At 44.7% G+C, this 11364-nt stretch overlaps 1 non-coding gene across 1 annotated transcript; it reads left to right on the forward strand.

Annotated features, from left to right (window-relative positions):
• Positions 1-2253: 2253 nt before the first annotated feature.
• Positions 2254-2335, forward strand: trnaa-agc. The gene has a single exon. It is a non-coding gene; the product is annotated as a tRNA-Ala (tRNA).
• The last annotated feature ends 9029 nt before the right edge of the window (positions 2336-11364 follow it).

Below are 11364 nucleotides of genomic sequence, written 5' to 3' on the forward strand. Positions count from 1 at the left end.
TGACCTTAATTTCTCCCCTCCCACTCCCGGCTCTATTGCAAATAAAGTTTGCAGAACCATAAACAATACATCAAATATGTCTTATAGAACAATACCAGATATATTTTGGTTTTCGATTAATTTACAGGCTACTTAGTTTCAATCTTTTCCTGGGAAACCATCACTTTCATTGTGAGCGTAAGGAAAGGAGGCCATTAATTTGCCAAAAAATAAGTATCATTAACCTTTGTTTGTTTCATGCACAAGAACACCCAGATTCCTCTGCACCATACCTTTTTTGATGTTTCTCTTGATTTTAATAGTAGCCTGCCTTTTCACTCTTGCTACCGAAATACATAACCTCACTCTCCCAGCATGAAACTGCATCTGCCAAGGTTTTGACCACTCACTCAACCTATCTGTATCCCTTTGCAGATACCCATGCCCTCATCATAACATGCCCTCCTACCTATTTTGTATCTTCTGCAAAATTGGATACATTATGTTCTGCTACTTCCTCCAAATCATTAATATAGAGATAAATAATTGCAACCCTATAACTGACCATTCTGGCACTCCACAAATTACATCTTTCCAACTCGAAAAATATCCATTAATCCCGATTCTGACTCTTCTATTACTGAAACAAGACGCAGCCCGTGCTCATTTAGACTGTAAACTCCTACCTGTGCAGTGACCTTTTATATGGCATCTTATTGAGTGCCTTCTAAAAGTTCAAATGCACTTCACCTACTGGCTCCTTTACCAACTGTGCTTGGAATATTACCGAAGAACTCCAGCAAAATTGTCAAATGTGATCCGCCTTTCAACAAACGTTGTTGACTCATTTTGACTGCAATAACCTTTTCTAAACGTCCTCTATTTCTTCTTTTACAATGGTCTTGAGCATTTTTCAAGTGACAGGTAAAACATTGAAATAGATGGAAGTTATTTGGCCCATCAGGTCAATTACATCTTTAATTGAGATCATAGCAGATTTGATAATCCTCCACTCCACTTTTCTGCCTTATCACCATGGTCCCTGAATCCCTAAATGACTAAATCTCTGTCTGTCTCAGCCTTGAATACACAGCGCTCTGTTGGAAGAATTCCACAGATTTGTTACCCTCTGAGCGGGAGAACATCCTCCTCATCTCTGTCTTAATGGACAACCCTTTCCCTTGAGATTACGCACCTGGGTGTAAATCAGAGCACAGAAAACACCTGAAGTTAAGTATGAACTCATGGCGTATCCAGCGGCAATTGTGAGTATTTGAAACATTTTCATTTTTAACCTCTGGTTAAACAAACTGCCCTGATTTGCACATTAGATTGGCCAATGAAGAATCTGCTTCAAAAGTACTTCATTAGCTGTGATTTAGATGGTGGTGAAAGGTGTTTTCAAAATACAAAGACATCTTTCTTTATAGATCCATTGCCCTGACGACTAATCTCTTTGCTCATGGAAATCGATCCTTCACATTCACTCAGAGATATTAAGAACTGCCGAAGCTGGAGTCAGCGATAACACAGTGCGGAGATGGAAGAGCACAGCAGGCCAGACAACATCAGAGGAGATAGGAAGTTGACGTTTCGGGTCGGGGCTCTTCTTCAGGAATGGGGGAGGGTGAAGGGAGCTCTGAAATAAATAGAGAGAGGAGGGGTGAGTCTGGGATGGTGATAGGTGAGTGGCCTGTGATAGGCCTTGGGAGACTACAATCCAATGGTCTCATTGTGGACTTTACCAGTTTCAAAATCTTCCCACCCTGGCCTCATCCCATGACCAACCCTTCCTCTCATCCCCACCTCCTTGACCTGACACAACCTGTCCATCTTCTCTCCCACCTGTCCGCTTCTCCCACTTCACTGACCAATCTCCTCCACTGCCTACCTCCACTCACCTATCACCATCCCACCGACCTTCCCCAGCCCCGCCCCTCCTCTCTATTAATTTCTGAGCTCCCTTCCCCCTCCCCCATTTCTGAATGCTTCCCGACCTACTGTGTTCCTCCAGCTCCACTGTGTTAACAATGAAAACATTCCTAACGTTTGGCTGAAATCAATGTTAAAACAGGGAGTAGTTCGAAAGCATCATATGTTCACTCTAGTTCTCAATAATGTAGTTCAATTCAATCTCCCAGCATCCTCCTTCATTCTGATCAAATATAGCGCGACAAGAAATATAAAGATAGTGGCACGGGCAAGACAAACCGAATGCTCCTCTTTCTTGTTGGAGCCATTCCATGAGAAATATCAAAAGGCACCTTTGCACCTGTAGTTGTGGCCGAGTGGTTAAGGCGATGGATTAGCAATCCATTCGGGTTTACCCTCGCAGGTTTGAATTCTGCGGACTGCACTTTTCGAATGATTTCTTGATGGATGAATTGTCTCTCAAATTGTGGAAAATCCATCTCCTAAACCCTTTTCAGAGTCTGGTTATTTATTGACATTCAGGAAACACGAGTTCTGAGCAAGGATGCTGTCATACTCAAAACATTGCCTCTGTTTCTCTTTCGACAGATACCGATAAACGTGTTTAGTTTCTGCAGTATTCTCTGCGTTTAATCTTCATAAATGATCTTGCTTAAATTATCTTGAATCCCAGTCCCCTGGTAACTGACCCTGGTCAGTGGCTACAGTTTCTCCCGACATCATCCCACTCATCCCCACCACCCCCTTCCCCACTGTTATAAACAGCCCCAGGAAATCTCCGCTTAAACTTCTTTGCTCCGAAGGGAACATTTCCGACGTCGGGAATCCCTTCATTAAATGGTGTTTCCTCATCCCTGGACATGTTGCAAGGCGGAGGATTGTAAAGAGATTTTGGGAAAATATTGTCAGTTGGTGGCGGAGGGTGGGGGGAATGATAGGGAAGAAAAACAGAAAACCTTGACTCCAACTTTGCGAATCTTTAGAAACGCTTGGGAACCGGAATCATGGGAGATTGAAGGGTAAACTTTCCGACTGACCACAAACAGTCGAGACACCTGCCCCTTCTTTAAGGGGCCGGGACATTGACTCTGATGTTCTCGGGACATGAACTGACCTGAGACATTGAAAGAATTCTCCTTCCTGCACATCAGGGATTCAAAACTTCATCTCGGCTCCGGGACAATGAGAAAACTCGGGAATAGACAAGACACTGAAAGGCTCGAAGGGAGACGGCCCTGGATGTAGGAGAGCGGTTCCCGGTGACATGGATGTGTCTGCGGAGGGTAGGATCAGACTGTTCCCATGTCTCCACAATGAATATGGCAGGCTTCATTTCGGAAAAGTAAAACTGATAGAGAACAATTGTCATTCCAAGAGAGGCAGGCTGAAGCTTGAATTCACTAAGATCCTACTTTAAGGGATCGTGCAAGTTACTGGTAGTTAAACTCTGAGACTTAAGTGGTCAACGTGTTTGGCTATTAAGTGAGAAGTCGACCATTCGAGGCCACACACGAACGAACGATTGAAGTTTTCTTTGCTACGCAGTTCCGGGTTTTTAATACGGCTCGGAAAGTGTTCCTCAAATGGAAATCTTATCCAGTGAGTAACCACAAAGGTGTCTCAATGTTGCTTTAATATCTAACGTAGAGAGTTGCGGATGTTGGGAGTCTGAAACAAAAACAGATGCTGCTGGAGAAACTCAGCAGGTTTGTCAGTACCTGTGGGAGAAAACAGAGTTCTGAAACGTTGGCTCTGATTCTTTGCCAGATCTGCTGAGCTTTTCTTGAAATTTATGCTGTTGTGTTTATATGGATATTTATCCCATCTATTGGAATGAAACAACCAGACTCATCATGCACTGAATTTAATCCTTCAGAAATCTGAGAAATGATTGGATTCAAACAAACCTAGTAATGATTCAGTCTTCCTCAGTCCCACAGGCAGAAAGACGTGGAAAAGGGAAGCGCAGTAGTGGCTAAAACAATAAACAGGAAATACATTGGGGTGTTCTGTGTAGGTTCGAATCTTTCCGACTACGGTTGAGTGCTTCAGGTAAATAAAAATGGAGTTCGGTCCCCGTCTTCTTGTATGCGAAGGGAATCACAGGAGGTTGGGGGCAAAACCATTTCACTCAAATCGCCAACGGTAGGAATGTGCGTTTTACTGCCTCTCAGAACAGAACAAGAGGAAACTCTCGTACGCATCCCCACGCGAAGCATCAAATTTCCTGCTCCTCTGATGCTGCCTGTCCTGCTGTGTTCCTCCAGCTCCCCTGACTGTGTTATCTCTGACTCTTGCATCTGCAGTTCTGACTGAATAATTTAGGTGGACATTTCCATTGCTCATCTTGTTGAGGCTATAAGCCAAGTGCTGGGCAGTGAGACTGGAGCAGTCAGGGGCTGGAGTTCACCTAGCGCAGACATGATGGGCTGAAGGGTCATTTTCTTTGCTGGAGACCTCTATGACCAGCTGTGGTCAGCTCAGCTGTGAAGTAATAGGACAACGTTTGCAAAATGCACCGGAGCCAAGAAGGGGTCGAAACGACTCTCCCCTGATCTGGCTGCTGGGCACGTTATCCATGGAGATTGGGGATAAGTGGCACTATGCATATTCCTGGAATCAGTATCTGGGAGAATCAGGAAGATGCAATGCTGATGTATCTATGCCCAGCCGTGTGCAAACCCATTGCTTCTCTCTCCCTTCCTTGAGCCTTACATTCCCTGGACCTGCTGTCAAGGTAAAGATTGACTTCACAATCTGCCTGTGTTTGTATCAAGCATCTCATTGACGTCGGAGCTGGACGGTCAAGAGAGCGAGAGGTGAGACAGGGACACAGGCAGAAAGAGATGCGACATGAAAGTGTTTAGAGTCTGTCGTATGTCAGTTGCTTTCAGTGAGGGATTTCTGCCGAGATTCCCAGGAGCTGCAGTACCTGGTTTGATGAGTTTTCGAAATTGAAAGTTGCACGTGAGCAGCCTGTGGAACTATTTCAGCTCACTGTCCATTTTATATCCCAGTTCACGGAAATAGTTCTCATTGTCTGGAGAAGTCATTTGTGATCCACCTAAAGCTGCCTTTTGTCGCAGAAACTTGTGTGTGGGGACGGAGAGCGGACGTGAAGTACATGGAGCGGGTATAATCCTGAGGTCTCTGTCACTCTCGGGGATGTGTCTGTGTGTTTCCCTCTGTGGGTGAAAATGAAGATGAGTTCCTCAAGGAGGTATTAATATAGTTTTACCATCTCAAACTTCAGTCCCATTTGTTGTGTTATGTGAGATTACAGAGATAAACTCATTGACATTTGCCTTGTAAAGTCAGAGCACACAAGGCTATGAGCCAAATGCTGGAAACTAGGACTAGAATGTATGGGTTTTGATGACCTGCACTGAAACGATGGGCCGAATGGTCTTCTTCCACGCTGGAAAAAGAAAATCGGAGGTGGAGAAACCGACCTGCAGCGAAAATGATCGCACATGAAAACGCAAAAGCAGGTCACTAAGAAAAGACACGACCTCTTCGGTCGTGTTCCCTGGTGGTCCAGTGGTTAGGATTCGGCGCTTTCACCACCGCGGCCCAAGACAGATTCCCCATAAGGGAATAGAAGTTCTGTTGTACTACTCTATGGAGGTGATGGCACTTCTGACTGATTTTTCAGGAGCAGACACCTAATCTGTTTTGTCCCAAAAGTTATCAATTAACATAAAACAAAGAACTGCGACAATCCGACGCAAAAACAGGAATTGTTGGAGAAACTCAGCAGGCATGGTAGATCTGCAGAGGGAAACAGAGTTAACGTTTCGGATCCACTGACCGTTCATCACTGCCAGGTTAACTGTGCATTTCTATAGTATAATGCCGGGAGACATTATTAACTTTATCTTCCGAATCAGCATATTTATCAAAATCACACTCTCTCATTAGCTTACAAGCGTTAACTTTTCAACTTTAAAGGGACTTGATCAGCACTAATTCTCCTTCTGTTGCCCTGAGGTGGTGAAATCCTTTGCTTCTTTTCTTTTCCTTTCTGTCAGTTAGCAGACATGTCGAATGGAGAATTGGTCCTTTCAGTGTCTACCACAATAATGCTTCTACTTGTCTCTCTTTGTCTCTGTGTATCCAGCTGGCCCTCTTTCACATTATCCGACACTCCATCTGTATATAGCCCTCATTTCCCATTTATGTTCTGTGTAAAGTCTGAAATTCGGAGACACTTTGAGAATGGAGTGTTTAGTACTGGATTCACATTCCTCGGATAATGTGTCTGTCAGTTATGACTGAGGTAAGGAGACATTTCTTGTCACAAAAGATTATGAATCTTCAGAATTCAAAATGGAATTCCTAATCCACCAGGAATAAAAAACAATACTGCCACAATTATAGGATTATAGCGATGAATTTACTGTTGGTGTAAAAATGTTTGAATGATGACAGCAGAGAATGAGAGTGATCAGCTCGTGATCTCTGTGCCATGACAACAACATTCCACGGTAAGGTTGCATTTTATCCTGCCTCACCTCGTTATTCCGTCCAAACTGAGAATGAAGGGATGAGAATACAAGTAAAGGAGAAGCAGAAGTGCTTGTGGAAGAGCAGAAAGTAACTTCATGACGAATCCAGCAGTAAAAGAGGAGACCCTGAAGCAGCCTCCTGATGACAAATGTGTTTTCTTTGCTGGTAAAACTCACCGCCTCACAAAGCGGGGACAATTGAAGTGAAACAGTGACGGTGGTTATCTTTGCTGGTTGTTCACGCTGTGAATGTTACCGTTGTTGCTCATGTTCGTGCTAACACCACAACTCTACTGTATGTAAGCATCACACATAAACTGGAGATAGTCGCTGAAAACTGAGAGACCTCCAGCTGCGCAACAAGGCTGACTCCCTGCATTAGGAGCTTTGGCAGAGCTTCATGTTAATAGCTTCGGTTTTGCAATTGGTCAGTGCATTCGGTTATTTCGAGAAAGATTGGTGTTTCGAGACTACCCAAGAGCGCAGCCTCTTTTGTTTTACTACCCTTTCACGTTTCAGGTGATACAGAAGATTGCCAATCGGGATTGTGCATTCAGGAGATAGCTTCGAAACTTTGTCAGCTCCACTGTTTTCCAGACAGACCCCAGACATACAGGTTTTAATGCAGTTATTCTCAACATTGTGATCTAACAATGAAACCAGCTATGCACTTACATTTAATTCATAAAAGTTTACGAAGAGATTGGAATCAAACAAACCCATCAATCTTTGTCTCTTCCCCAGCTCCACGCTGAGTGAGAAAGGGACAAGCAGTAGGATTTGACATCACATTCTCCAATCCTCCGCTGTCAGCAGAACGTGGCCACTGCATCTTCAATCAGCTGCTTGCTGCCCATCCCTGGAAGGCAAGATCCTACAACCAGGGCCAATCTTCCCCATCCACCGAGCACAGGCTCAAGAAAAAACAGGACATTTCATCCCGCTCAGTGAACCCCAGAGCAGCATTGACACAATCTCCAGGTGAGTGGAATTTTCTCTTAGCTCCACTTGGGAAAACTCAACTGACACAACGAGTGGAAACCTGTTCCTTATGAACGGTTCTTCTCCTGTGATAAAGGGCGAAAATCATTTTACATTTCACAAGGGCTGCAGCAAATTCTTCTTGATCTTCGAATCTTTTTAACTGAACTCCGAAAATCCAGCCCCCAAATGCGAAGCTGCAGAAGTTGCTGATGTACTGAACAAACAAAGTGCTGAAAGTATTGAGTGAGACTAGGCAGACAGATACGCATTTCACGCAGTCTGTAACAGAAATGACTGGGTTTATTGAAGCAGATTCACCGTCTCTCAGAATGACTGACAGTCATATGGGCAGCTAAAGGATGAGGGCACCGACATTAAAATATGAATTTTGAATCTTAAATGAAAATGGATTATAATGGTCTGAAGGAGTAACAGCTGAAAAGTGGAAGCTGTAAATGATGTTATTTGTGATTGAGAGGAATGAACTGGAAACTTGTGATTTTCGAGGTGGATCATCTTTGGCACATTGAAATGAGGTTGCAGGGGATTTGGCACAGTGTGAAATGGGAAAATAAGTAGCATTTTTGACACGCCTGGCTCGCTCAGTTGGTAGAGCATAAAACTCTTAATCTCCCGGTCGTCGATTCGAGCCCCATGCTGGGCGTCTTTGCTTCTTACAGCTTCGCTTTCTGAGGTGAAGCACAGCCCTCCAGCGTTATCAGTGAAACCAGCAGCTTTAGCTATGCCTAAAGCAGAGCTTCTCTTCTGCTGCTTTGATTAAAATACTGGTCTCCAGTTTTGCAGTGAAAATTGTTTCCACTTCACTGGAAAGCCCAGAGATCAGTTTGTACGTGCAGCCGCTTGTATAATAAATGACAAGACTATTAGAGGGGCAAACCCAACTCCAATCCTGCACCAACAAGAATATTCAGAGTCACAGAATGAGAATGGTCACTTCCTGGGCGGCTCCATGTCAAATGGAGCTGAACCAGAATTAACTAACTCTGAGGATACCACGGAAAACGTCAGTGAAGTCGACCTGAACGTTACTCAATTGACTAGGAAAATTATCTTCTTTTGTGACCGCGTGGGTTTATTCATTAAAATTTTCATTCTCGGTAAAAGAGGGGAAAAATTGTGAGTTTTCAGTGTGTGACAGAAGTGATCTGGGTGAACCCGGAAATGTGGTGCAGTCATGTGTTCTTTATCAAGGTAAAAACGAAAATACTTTCTCACAGGCACATGACATTTTTTGCGCAACCGAATCTCGCAAGATGCGTTCAGCTTTCCGTTGGTATTTGTTTTGATTGAAGAACTATCGGCATCTGGTGCGAAATTAATATTGTAGCCGGGCATTGCCGAGCAGTTCAGAAAATGGACGAGGAGGATTGCGTTCCTCCAAGCATTTCCCTGTGCCTTCGCTTTAGTAGTGTGCAGTAGCAACATTGGAAAATGTCATAACACACCTGTCGGGTAGTGTGGCCGAGCGGTCTAAGGCGCTGGATTAAGGCTCCAGTCTCTGAGGAAGCGTGGGCTCGCGTCCCACCGCTGCCACCTGTTATACCGGAGCTACGTAGGATGGGTTGCGTTTAGCTTGACTTGTTTCGCCCAATGCAGTCTTTGATGTGGGAGAGCACAAATAATTCATCGGATCAGCGTCCACGGCGTGTTTCCATGGTGCAGTGATTAACACATGCGGAATGCCCCCAGCATGACAGGAGGAACAAGCAGGCTGCGCTGCTGCTTCATGTTCCGGGCAAGTTGCGTTGCTCACCCTTTCGCTGCAAGTGAATGCAGATCGTTATTTCGCTGCTGCTGTGAAACAAAATCCTGCATTGAACCTACTCGCAGTTATTTGCCTTTTTTTTAGTGAAAAGGAGGGTAATTGAGATGTGAAATTTCTTTCACTTCCTTCAAGAAGGGAGCTGATGAGGCACTTTCTTGATACGCTGAAATCGTTGCGGTGCAGGCACTCCCGCATTGGTGACCAGAAGGGACACCTAATCTAATCGAGACTGCGATTGCTTGCATTCACTTTTCGTGGAACGTTCTTACTCTATTCTTTTATTTCCTGACTTGAGCTGTTTCCAGTAAGTGGCGTTGCACTAAACCTCCAGCGCATTTGGTGGATTAATTTGGAATTGCCCGGATGCCGGTTGTGTGAGTAGTTCGTAACCCAGAGAACTGGAGGTGTTTCACAGAAAGCATTCGTGCTTCGGTCTGTGTGGAAATGCGTTCGCCTTGTCATTTTTGCTTCTGTTGCGTGTTAGGATCTGTCTGTTTGGGGTTCGCTCGAGACCTGAGGTGCAAACACGGTTTGTGAGGAATCTTCCTGAATCCAAAATCCTCACTGAGAACCTGGGAAGGTGTCACAGAGAATGGTCATTTTTGGCAAAAGTGAGCGAACACTTCGCCTGTGGGAAGCTCTCATTCCTCTTAGCCCAACCGATTCATACACGCATTCAGGCGCCTTTGAAATGTTGTAATTTTTACGAGCCTCCACCACTTCCTCTGGCAGTTCACTCCATACACGCACCACATTCGGCATGAAAAAGTGCCCCTCAGAACTCTTTTAATTTATTCCCCTCTCATCTTAAATATATGCCCTCTCGTTTTGCGCTCGGGTCCCCTTTTGGAAAATGACATTGACTATTCACCCTATCCATATCCCTCATGATTTTACAAACTTCTATAAGGTCGTTACTCAGCTTCTGATGCTCCAGGAAAAATTGCCCCAGTCGGGTCAGCCTCGCCCAACAGTCCAAACCCTGCAACTCTGGCAACATCCTGGTGAACATTTTCTGGGCAATTTTACGTGGTATCTTTTACCTTTAATAATGTCAATAACGCTGGACAGCATCGATCTATTTAAAACAGAGAAATCAAACGTTGAACGGCTGCAAATTTCAATGGTGTTCGAAGGACAGCGGGTAGATGACTTTGCTACCGGGTTTCTGTAGTGTAGTGGTTAGCATATTCTCCTCACCCGCGCAAGGTCCCCGGTTTGAAACAGCGCAGAAACAATGGTTCTCCATTTATTACAGCGACAGGTTTCTGCATTTCCGTGTACAGAGCTACCTTGTTGTCAGCGAGCCTTTCATTCTGTTAAGCCTATCAAAACTGCTGCTGTCATAACACTTTTGTTGTGGAAAGGAGGGTAATTCCAATGCAATGCGGTGGAAAACTGTTAAATTTCTCTCCTTCCTGCTCCTGAATATGGGCCGATTTGTAGGGCACATGTGCTCAACCTTTTTATGAGTGCATTTGGCGTGCCCGTACTTTTTTCTGTAGTGCAGTCGTGTCGCTTTTGCTTTCGGTGCGAAAGCGTCCCGGTTCAAAGTCAAGGAGAAGCCTGATGTGCTGGTGTCACATGCAACATTCATTCATGATTTACCCTCTCTGTCAAATGCATCTCAAAGTCGTCTCTGACAGGTTTAATTCCGCAGCTGTTTGTCCTGTCTGGAAAGCTCTGCAGGCAAATGCACGGCTGAGGAGAAAGACAAGGAAAGTGGCAACTTGTACCGACACCGAGGTTCGAACAGCCTCGCAATGTTCTCGGATTCTAATGCTAACTCAGCTTTTCAGTTGAAGGATTATCTTTGAGCCACTTATTCTGCAAAACAGTAGTGCCTGGCCCGCTGTGTTCGTCGAGCTCCACGCTGTGTTATCTCTGACTCCAGCATCGGCAGTTCTTACTATCCCCTCATGGTAACTGTAATTATGCTGAACGGTATCATCTGGTACACGGCCTGCTCGGCTTTGTGCATTTTCACTGCAGTCTGGTGTTTTTCAGGTTACCTGTAAACGCGAAAGCATACCCGTTCATAGTTTCTCACAGGCACGTTGCATTAGTTGTTCAATCGAGTCTCGAAATATGCATTCAGCTTTCCATTGACTTTTGTTTTGCTTAAAGGGTTATCGGCATTTGGTGGGAGGCCTTTCCCTTTGCCTTCGCTTTTTT

This window comes from Rhincodon typus, chromosome 8 (genome assembly GCF_021869965.1).
Source record: "Rhincodon typus isolate 14 chromosome 8, sRhiTyp1.1, whole genome shotgun sequence".
Classification (NCBI taxonomy): domain Eukaryota; kingdom Metazoa; phylum Chordata; class Chondrichthyes; order Orectolobiformes; family Rhincodontidae; genus Rhincodon; species Rhincodon typus.